Source organism: Choloepus didactylus, chromosome 15 (assembly GCF_015220235.1).
Source record: "Choloepus didactylus isolate mChoDid1 chromosome 15, mChoDid1.pri, whole genome shotgun sequence".
Lineage (NCBI taxonomy): Eukaryota > Metazoa > Chordata > Mammalia > Pilosa > Megalonychidae > Choloepus > Choloepus didactylus.
This window is the reverse complement of record NC_051321.1, coordinates 33,449,236-33,461,253: the sequence shown is the minus strand read 5'-3', so window position 1 is coordinate 33,461,253 and position 12,018 is coordinate 33,449,236.

Here is a 12,018-nt window from a genome sequence, read left to right as displayed (position 1 = left end):
CCCTTTATTCAGTGTATGGACAGATAAGAACAAAAAGTAAATGAATAATAGGGAGGGATGGCGGTATGGGATGTTTTGGGTGTTCTTTTTTACTTTAATTTTTATTATTTCTTTTTTTGTGTGGTAATGAAAATGTTCAAAAGTTGTAGTGATGAATACACAACTATGTAATGGTACTGTGAACAACTGATTCTATACTGTGGATGATTGTATGGTTTGTGAATATATCTCAATAAAATTGAATTTTAAAAACATTGAGGGCTTCACTTATAAAGTAAGGGGTTCCTAAGTTCACCTAGCATATGTTCTGTCCATAATAATTCATCCATATTTCACATTATCATCACTTAGTTGTACAATCTTCATCACTCTCCATTTTAAACAATTCCCATGACCCAAAACACCCAATAGCTCTTTTCAGCCCTTAATTATTTGTCCCTAGTATTTGTGTGGTACTAGTAAGGTATTCCTATTAATGATAGTCCCAAGTATGCAATTGGTAGATTTTCCATTTATACCATTCTGTTGTCAATTCTCTGTACTGGTGTTATATCTTAGAAGTATGTCATGCAGTCACCTATCTATATTTGTAGTGCTGATCTGTGGGATATATGCCTTTCAACAACCCCTTTCAATCCTATTTGCCTGCAGTACAGCTCTGATACTTATAATCCCTTTAACAATCATCACCCATATCCATTCCCATACCTTTGAATTCACCCTCTTTAACATATCTGAACATATTAGATTATCATTCCCCCTCCACTAGCTTCTATCACTAGATCTCCAATATTCTACATTATAAGACATCGATTTTACATTGTTCAGGGAGTTCATAGTAGTGGTAATACTATTAATTTCTCTTCTTTTGTGTCTGACTTATTTCACTCAGCATTATATCATCAAGGTTCAAGCATGTTGCCATGTTTCAGGACCTTGTTCCATCTTACTGCTGCATAGTATTCCATCATATGTAAATACCACATTTTTTTATCCACTCGTCTATTGGATACTTGGATTGTTTCCATCTCTTGGCAGTTGTGAACAACACTGCTATGAATATCGGTGTACAAATGTCTGTTGATGTCACTACTTTCAGATCTTCCGGGTATATACTGAGAATTGGAATTGCTGGATAATAGGGTAATTCAATATCTAGTTTCCTAAGAAACTGCCAAACTGTCTTCCACAGTGGCTATACCACTATATATTCCCACCAGCAATGAATAAGAGTACCAATTTTTCCACATCCTCTCCTGCATTTATTGTTTCCTGTTTGTTTAATGGCAGCCTTTCTTATTGGTGTGAGACGGTATCTCCTTGTGGTTTTGATGTGCATTACCCTAATAGCTATTGAGAATGAACATTTTTTTCATGTTTTTTTTTTTTTTGCCATTTGTATTTCTTTGGAAAAATGCCTTATCGTATCTTTTGCCCATTTTATAATTGGGCTGTTTGTAATATTGTTGAGTTATAGGATTTCTTTATATATGCAGGATAACAGTCTCTTATCAGATATATCAGATTTTTCATTTATACCAAGTATTTTCTCCTATTATTTTCTCCCATTGAGTTGGCTGCCTCTTTGTCAAAAAAAGAAAGTTTTTTGAGGCACAGAAGCTTTTGATTTTGAGGAGTTCCCATTTATCTATTTTTTCTTCTGTTGCCTGCTTTGGGTATAAGTTCTAAGACGCTACCTCCTCTTTATTATGTCTTGAAGATGTTTCCCTATGTTATCTTCTAAGAGATTTATTATGCTGTCTCTTATATTGAGGTCTTTGATCCACTTTGAGTTAATTTTTGTCTAGGGTGTGAGGTAGGGGTCTTCTTTCATTCTTTTGGTTATGGCTATCCAGTTCTCCCAGCCCCATTTGTTGAAGAGACTGTTCTGTCCCACTTCAGTGGATTTGGGGGCCTTACGAAAAATCAATGGGCCATGTATCTGGGGGTCTATTTCTGAACTCTCAATTGATTCCATTGATCAATATGTCTATCTTGGTGTGACACCATGCTGTTTTGCCCACTGTGGCTTTATAATAGGCTTCAAAGTCTGGAAGTTTAAATCTTCCTACTTCATTCTTTTTAAGGATTGTTTTTTGTCAATTCAAGGCCTCTTTCCCTTCCAAATAAATTTCATAACTAGCTTTTCTAAGTCTGCAAAGTAGGTTGTTGGAATTTTGATTGGTATTGCATTGAATCTGTAGATCAGTTTGGGTAGAATTGACATCTTAACAATGTTTAGCCTTGCTATGCATGAGCCCTGACTATCTTTCCATCTATTTAGGTCCTTTTAAAATTTATTTTAGTGAAGTTTTGTAATTTCCTATGTAGTAGCCTTTTACATCCTCCATTAAGTTTATCTGTAGGTTTTTGGTTACTATTTTGAATGGAATTTTTTTTTTATTGTCTCTTCTGTTAGGTCATTACTAGTGTATAGGAACATTATTGACTTATGTGCATTAATCTTGTATCCTGCCACTCTGCTGAACTTGTTTATTAGCTCAAGCAGCTTTGTCATCGATTTCTCAGGATTTTCCAAATACAGGGTCATATCATCTGCAAAAAATTACAGTTTTACTTCTTCCTTTCCAGTTTGGATACATTTTTATTTCTTTGTCTTGGCAAATTGCTCTGGCTAGAATGTCTGACACAATTTGAATAACAGCGGTGACAGTGAACATCCATGTCTCATTCCTGATCTTAAGGGGAAGTATGGGAAAATAGCCTGAGCTGGGAATGCGTCCTGACTTCCCTAGCACCCGCATTGTTGATACCAGAAGCATGCAAGTCTTGGATGGTCTGTCCCTGACTTCCCTGTTTTGCTAACTTCCCTGTCTTGCTTTCCCTAGCCTGTTAGTAACTCCCCTATTTTCTGTGAGAAAGTGAAGCTAATAAATATGCTGTGGAGCAAGCAGAGGTGCTTTTTGCCTTCAAGGCTCTGAGCCCCCTGCTCCCAGAACTTTATATTTTGTGTTCGTGTTTCATTTCTGCGCCGCCCTGTCAGCAATAGGGAAGGCTTTCAGCCTCTCATCATTGAGTATTATGCTGGCTGTGGGTTTTTTGTATATGTCCTTTATCATATTGAGGAAGTTTCCTTCAATTCCTACCCTTTGAAGTGTTTTTATCAAAAAGGGATGTTGAATTTTGTTGAATGCTTTTTCAGCATTTATCGAGACGATCTTATAATTTTTCCCTTTTAATTTGTTAATGTGTTGTATTACATTGATTTTTTATGTTGAACCATCCTTGGATGCCAGGAATGAACCCTACTTGGTCATGGTATATAATTCTTTTAATGAGCATTTGGATTTGATTTGCAAGTATTTTGTTGAGAATTTTTGCATCTGTATCCATTAAGGAGATCGATTGGCCTATAGTTTTCCTTTTTTGTAGTATCTTTATCTGGTTTTGGCATCAGACTGATATTAGCCTCATAAAATGAGTTAGGTAGTGTTCCTTTTTCTTCATTTTTTTAAAAGAATTTGAGCAAGAACAGTGTCAATTCTTTTTGGAAAGTTTGCTAAAATTCCTGTGAAGCCATCTGGCCCTGGGCTTTTATTTGTAGGTAATTTTGGTTTTTTTTTTGGTATTTTTTTTTCTAACAACTGATTGGATCTCTTCACTTGTGATTGGTTTGTTGAGGTCTTCTTTTTTGGAGGGGAGGGGTGTCAGTCTAAGTTGTTCATGTGTTTCCAGAAAATTGTCCATTTCTTCTAAACTGTCTAGCTTGTTGGTGTACAGTTGTTCATTGTATCCTCTTATTTATTTGGGATTCATAATTATCCCACTCTCATTTCTGATTCTGTTTATTTGGGTCTTCTCTCTTTTTGACTTTGTCAGTCTAGCTTAGGGACTTTCAATCTTGTTGATATTCCGAAGAACCAGCTTTTGTTTTTATTTATTCTCTCTATTGTTTTTTGTTCTCCAGCTTACTTATTTCTGCTTTAATCTTTGTTGTTTCTTTTCTTCTACTTGCTTTAGGGTTAGTGTGCTGTTCTTTCTCTTGCCTCTTCAGTTGTTCAGTTAGGTCTTTGGTATTAGTTCTTTCTTGCTTTTTGATACATGCATTTAGAGCTATACATTTCCCTCTCATCACCTCCCTTCATGCATCCTATAGGTTTTGATATGTTGTGTTCTCATTTTCATTTGTCTCTAGATTTTTACTTATTTATCTTGCAATTTCTTCTTTGACCCACTGGCTGTTTAGGAGTATGTTGTTTAACCTCCATGTATTTGTGAAAGATCTGGTTCTTTGGTGGTTATGGACTTCTGGTTACATTCCATTATGGTCAGAGAATGTGCTTTGAATAAATCAATCTTTTAAAATTTATTGAGGGTTGTTTTATGCCCCAGCATATGAACTATCCTTGAGAAAATTCCATGAGCACTAAAGAAGAATGTATATCCTGATACTTTAGGATGTAAGGATCTAAATATATCCATTAAGTCTAATTCATTTATCATATTGTTTAGGTTCTCAATTTCCTTATTGGTCTTCTGTCTAGTTATTCTGTCTTTGGAAGAGAGTGGTGTATTGAAGTTTCCCACTATTATTGTAGATGTGTCTATTACTCCCTTCAGTTTAGCCAGTGTTTGTCTCATGTATTTTGGAGCTCCTTCATTGGGTTCATAAACATTTATTATTATTATTTCTATTTGGTGAATTGTCCCTTTCATTAATATATAGTGTCCTTCTTTATCTCTTATATCTTTGCATTTGAAGTCCATTTTGGCCAATTTTAGTAAAGCTACCCCTGCTTTCTTTTGGTGGCAGCTTGTGCAGAATATTTTATCCCATCCTTTCACTTTCAGTCTCTGTGTTGCAGTGTCTAAGATGAGTCTCCTGTAAACAGTATATCAATGGGTCATAACTTTTTAATCCATTCTACCACTCTATATTTTTTAAATGGAGGATTTAATCCATTCATATTCAAAGTTATTACTGTGAACTGGTTATTCTTGAACCAGCCATCTTATCCTTTGGTTTTTATTTGTCAGACCTTTCTCTCCTGTCTTTTTTCCCCAGCTGGTAGAGCTCCCTGTAGTATTTCTTGCATGGCAGGTCTCTTGTTAAATTCTCTCAGCATTTGTTTGTGAAAATTTTAAACTCTCCCTCAGTTTTTTTTTTTAATTTGATTTTATTGAGATTGTTCACATACTGTACAATTATCCAAAGATCCAAAGCACACAATCAATTGCCCATGGTACCATCATACAGCTGTGCATCCATCTCCACAATTTTTTTTTCCAATTTTTAGAGCATTTTCATTACTCCAGAAAAGAAATAAAGACAAAAAGAACTCAATTCCTCCCCTACCCATAACCACCCCCTCCATTATTGACACATGGTATTGGTATGGTACATTTGTTACTGTTGATGAAAGAATGTTAAAATACTGTTAACTGTAGTACATAGTTTGCAATAGGTATATTTCTCCCTATATACCTCTCTATTATTAGCTTCTAGTTATAGTGTCATGCATTTGTTCTAGTTCATGAAAGAGATTTCTAATATTTGTCCAGTTAATCATGGACATTGTCCACCACAAGATTCACTGTTTTATACATTCCCATATTTTAACCTCCAACTTTCTTTCTGGTGACATACATGACCCTAAGCTTCTCCATTCCACCACATTCACACACCATTCAGCACTGTTAGTTATTCTCACAATAACATGCTACCATCACCTCTGTCCACTTCCAAACACTTAGGTTCAACCTAGTCAAATATTCTGCTCATAATAAGCCACTGCTCCCATTCTTTAGTCTCGTTCTATATCCTGTTAACTTATAATGTGTAAACACATAGACATGAAATATAATCAGTTCATATCAGTGAGACCATGCCATATCTGTCCTTATGAGTCTGACTTATTTCACTCAGTGTAGTGCCCTCAAGGTTTCATCAACCCGTTTTTTTTTTTAAAGGTTTTGTTTACCCACCATACTTGCCATCCTAAGTAAACAATGGTTCCCTGTATAGTCACATATTTATGTATTCACCACCATCACCACCATCTATATAAAGACATCTCCATTTCTTCCACAAAGAAGGAAGAGTAAAAGAAAGTAGAGACCAAAGAAACAGAAAGAAAAAAGACAGCTAAAAAGCAATGAAAGGAAAGATAGAATTAAACTAAAGTAGAATACAAGAGTCAGACAACATCACCAATGCCAAGAATCCCATACTCCTCTGTTATGTCCCCCTCTTAAAGGCATTTAGCTTTGGTATATTGCCTTTGTTACGTTAAAGGAAGCATAATACAAAGTTTCTTTTAATTACAGTCTCTAGTTTGTATTGATTGTATTTTTTTCCCCAATACCACCCTATTTTTAACACCTTGCAAGGTTGGCATTCATTTGTTCTCCCTCATGTAAAAACATATTTGTACATTTTATCACAATTGTTGAGCACTCTAGGTTTCACTGAGTTATACAGTCTCAGCCTTTATCTTACCTCTTTCCTTCTGGTGTCCCACATGCTCCTAACCTTTCTCTTTCAACCATACTCACAGTCATCTTTGGTCAGTGTACTCACATTGTTGTGCTAACATAACCCAAAATTGCATTCCAAACTTCTCTCTCCTGTCTTTTCCTATCTGTCTGTAGTGCTCCCTTTAGAATTTCCTGTAGCACAGGTATCTTGTTCAAAAACTCTCTTTGTTTGTTTGTCAGAATATTTTAAATTCTCCCTCATAGTTTGCTAATGCTGCCAGAATGCAAAACACCAGAAATGTATTGGCTTTTATAAAAGGGGGTTTATTTGGTTACACAGTTACAGTCTTAAGGCCAGAAAGTGTCCATTAATAAAGGGTACCTTCACTGGAGAAAGACTACTGGCATCTGGAAAACCTGTTTGCTGGGAAGGCACATGGCTGGTGTCTGCTTGCTCCTAGGTTGCGTTTCAAAGTGGTGTTCTCCAAAATGTCTGCATCAGCTTCCAACAGCCATCTTCAAAATGTCTGTCTCAGCTCCAGCTAGCTATGAGCTCCTTCTGTCTGAGCTTATGTAGTGCTCCAGAGAACTAAACAAGGCCCATGCTGAATGGGTGGGGCCACACCTCCATGGAAATTATCCAATCTGAATTATCACCTACAGTTTGGTGGATCACATCAACACTGAACAAATAGGTTCCAACCAAATCCACACTAATACATCTGCCCCCACAAGAATGCATTAAAGAATATGGCTTTTTCTGGGGGATGTAAATATACAAACCAACACAGACAGTTTTGCTGGACATAGGATTCTCGGTTGGTGGTTTTCTCTTTCAGTATCTTAAATATATCACACCACTTCCTTCTTGCCTCCATGTTTTCTACTGAGAAATCTGCACATAGTCTTCCCAAGCTTCTTTTGTATGTGATGGATCACTTTTCTCTTGCTGCTTTCAGGATTCTCTCTTTGTCTTTGATGTTTGATAATCTGATTAAGTGTCTTGGCATAGGTCTATTCAGATCTATTCTGTTTGGGGTGCGCTGTGCTTCTTGGATCTGTAATTTTGTCTTTCATAAGAGATGGGAAATTTTCATTGATTATTTCCTCTGTTACTGCTTCTGCCCCTTTTCCCTTCTCTTCTCCTTCTGGGACACCATGACATGTACATTCATATGTTTGATGTTGTCATTTAATTCCCTGAGATGTTGCTCATATTATTCCATTCTTTTCCCTATCTGTTCTTTTGTGTGTAGGATTTCAGGTGTCTTGTTCTCCAGTTCCTGAGTGTTTTCTTCTGCCTCTTGAGATCTGCTATTGTATGTCTCCATTGCATTTTTTCGTCTCTTGTGTTGTGCTTTTCATTCCCATAGATTCTGCAAGTTTTTTTTTCAAACTTTCAATTTCTACCTTATGTTTGCCCAGTGTTTTCTTTATAGCCTTAATCTCTTTTGTTATATCTTCCTTGAACTCATTTTGTTTTTTATTTGATTTAGCATATTTTTTTGAAAATCTTTAATAGATTGTTTCATTAAAGTGAAACAATATCTCAGCTGTATCTTGATTGTGGTGTAGGTTTGTTCCTTTGACTGGGCCATGTCTTTGTTTTTCCTAGTATAGATTGTAGTTTTCTGTTGTGTAGGCATCTGGTTTCCCTGGTCACCCCAGTCAGATTTTCCCAGGTACCAGAATGGGTTCAGGTCTCAGAATGGGATTGTATTCAGGGTATCTTAGAGGAATGACAGATTTTCCTATGAGGTTTCCAGTGCTGTGCTTTTCCTAACCTGCCCAGCAGGTGATGCCTGTCAGCCTGTCTCTTCCAACCAGTGTAAGGAGGTGTGGCCTCCTTAGTTTCTATTTTTGCTGTTTTCCCTCTGGCTCTGGGGTCTGCTTCCGAAGGGAAAGCTGGGCCCCACCTCCTTACAGGTAGGGAAGATACACCACCTAGGGAGTTATCATCTGCATTTAAATTGTCTCCCTGACTCTGTTATCTCCACCCCTGTCTTGGTCAGAGTGCTGAGAACTGGAAATGGTTGCAGCTCTCTCTTCTGAGCCCTTCAGGTTGAGAGAGAGAAAAGGTGACAGCCCCCTTTTGGAGCCAGTACATGGCCCCCCAGTTTCACTCATTGGCCAGATGTAAACTCCATTTTCTGGGATCTTCCTTTCAGGACAGATGAGTCTTCTGGTTTTTTAAGGTCAGTCATCACTAAAAGCCTCTGTCTGCTTGCTGGGGGTTTGTAGCTTGTATTCAGCACTCCACATTTGTTAATGAAAACCCCAGTTTGAGCTCAGCTGAGCTATATTCGCTTGCTCAGAGAATGCTGCTAGTTTCTACCACATCAAGGTTTTGCAGCAGAGCCTGCCATGGGGGGTAGGGCTCTTGACACAGTTCTGCAGCTTTTACCTAGAGATTCTATGCTGTGATCTCAGGCATTCCTCCCAATCTAGGTTGGTGTATGGTGTGTGGACAATCACAGTTGTACCTCAGCATTTATTCCAAATTATTTACTAGTTCCTTGTTGTTTATTAGTTGTTCCAAGGGACTGACTAAATTCCACTCCTCTCTATGCCACCATCTTGCCCCTCCTCCTCCTCAGTTTTGAAGGAGAGCTTTGCTGGATAAAGAATTCTTGGCTGGCAATTTTTCTCTTTCAGTAACTTAAATATGTCATACCACTGCCTTCTCACCTTCATGGTATCTACTGAGTAGTCAGTACTTAATCTTTTTTTTTAAATGCAATTTTATTGAGATATATTCACATAACATACAATCTGTCAAAGTGTACAATCAATTGTTCATAGTATCATCATATAGTTGTGCATTCATCACCACAATCTTTGAACATTTTCATTACTCCAAAAAATTAAAATTAAAATAAAAAAGAGCATCCAGAGCAGTCCATTCCCCTCCTCTCCCCATTGTTCATTCACTTTTTTAACACTTATTCATTGCACTTTTTAACTTTGTCAAAAAATTAAAAAAACAAACAATAAAAATTTTCAAAGCCAAAACAAAGGAATAAGAAAAAACAAATAACCTAAAATAACTACATTGCTTCCAAATGTTCTTACCCTACCCCAGAAGAATAAACAAACTAAAACCCAATAAAGGAATAAGAAAAACAAATGACCTAAAATAACTACATTTCTGTGAACTTATTCCTACAATACCCCCCAGAAATTAACAAACAATAGTCATTCCTGAGCATTCCCATAATGTTAAGTTTATCCTCCATAACTTATCTGTTCTTATTAGATTATCATCCCCCCTTCACTATTTGCTTTCTATCACTAGGTGCCCTACTTTCTACAATATAAACCATTTATTTTATATTTTTCACAGAGTTCACATTAGTGGTAACATGCAATATCTCTCTTTTTGTGTCTGGCTTATTTCACTCAGCGTTATGTCTTCAAGGTTCATCCATATTGTCATATGTTTCATGACCTTGGTCCTTCTTACTGCTGCGTAGTATTCCATTGTGTGTATATACCACATTTTGTTTACTCATCTATTGAAGGACATTTGGATTGTTTCCATCTCTTGGCAATTGTGAATAATGCTGCTGTGAACATCATTGTGCAAATGTCTGTTTGTGTCACTGCTTTCAGATCTTCCAGGTATATATTGAGAAGTGAAATTGCTGAATCAAAGGGTAGCTCTATATGTAGTTTTCTAAGGAAATGACAGACTATCTTCCAGAGTGGCTGTATCATTATACAGTCCCACCAACAATGAATAAGAGTTCTAATTTCTCCACATCCTCTCCAGCATTTGTAGTTTCCTGTTTGTTTAATGGCAGCCAATGTAATTGGTGTGAGATGATATCTCATTGTGATCTTAATTTGTATCTCCCTAATAGCTAATGAAGATGAACATCTTTTCATGTGTTTTTTTTTTTGTTTTTTTTTTTGGCCTTTTGTATTTCCTCTTCAGAGAACTGTATTTTCATATCTTTTGCCCATTTTATAATTAGGCTGTTTGTACTTGTTGATGAGTTGTAGGATTTCTTTATATATGTAAGAAAGCAGTCTTTTGACAGATACATGGCTTCCAAATATTTTTTCCCATTGAGTTGACTGCTTCACCTTTTTGACAAATTCCTTAAAGGTACAGAAGCTTTTAAGTTTGAGGAGTTCCCATCTATTTTTTTTTGTTGCTTGTGCTTTGGGTGTAAGGTCTAAGAAGTGATCTCCTAATACAAGGCCTTGAAGAAGTTTCCCGACATTATTTTCTAGGAGTTTTATGGTACTGTCTCCTATATTGAAGTCTTTAATCTATTTTTAATTAATTTTTGTGTAGGGTGTGAGGTAGGGGCCCTCTTTCATTCTTTTGGATATGGATATCCAGCTCTCACAGACCCATTTGTTGAATAGACTGTTATGTCCCAGTTCAGTGGTTTGGGGGGCCTTATCAAAGATCAGTCAACCATACATCTGGGGTTCTATCTCCAAATTCTCAATTCGATTCCATTGATCAATATGTCTATCTTTGTCGTTTAGAAGGGTTGGGAAGTTTTCCCCAACAATATCTTTGATTGCTCTTCCTAGACATTTAGACTTCTCTTCCCCTTCTGGAACACCATTGATTCTTATATTTGTGCACCTCATGTTGTCCATCATATCCCTGAGATCCATTTCAAATTTTCCAATTTTCTTTCTCCATTTTCTCTTTGGTACTTTTGCTCTCCAGAATGTTTTCTTGAAGTCCTCCTACTCATTCTTCAAGTTCACCTAATCTATTGCTCTGTGTTTCCAAGATCTTTTTAATTTGATCAAAAATTTCTTTTATTTCCATAAGCTCATCTATTTTTTTATTTGCTCTTATGCAAATTATTCTTTATGCTCTTCTAGGGTCTTCTTCATGTCCTGTATATTCTGTGCTATGATCTTGTTGCTTGTGATTACTTCTTTGATTAATTGCTCCAAGTACTGTATCTCCTCTGGTTTTTTGATTTGGGTGTTTGGGTTATCCATACCTTCTGGTTTCTTCATATGCTTTAAAATTTTCTATTGTTTTTGGCTTCTTAGCATTTGCTTATCTTGATAGGGTTCTTTTAGGATATGCAGGCTTATTTGAAAAATTATCTATAATTTGTCAGAGCTACAGCTTGGTGAAGTGCACTTTCCCTGACTTACCAGCAGATGGCACCCCAAGCCACCTATTACCCTCAAACCAGTTCTCCCTAACTTCCTCTATGTGGTGAGTGGGGGTCTGAATCTTGTGGCAGTCCAATCAGTGCACCAAATTTCCTTGTGCAGTTGGAGCCACCAGCCCTGATGGTGGGGGGTGTGCCCTGTGCGATTAGGCAGGGAGGATGGCTTTAAGACCCAGAACTCCCAGCCATTCCCAGAGTCTTAAAGCTGCTGCACAAGTCCAACCCTTCAGCTCAAATTCCCCACAGTCTCTCTCTGCCTTGAGTCCACAAGTCCCTGGGATTGGTGTAGGGCCCTTGGGACTTCCATGCAGGACCCTGCCTCTAAGCTGTAAACTCTGCAGGCCTCCACAGAGAAAGACTGTGTAATCTCACAGGCAAGCAGAATCCCCAAGGAAAGCTCTCAGCTGTGGTGCTGTGAAGG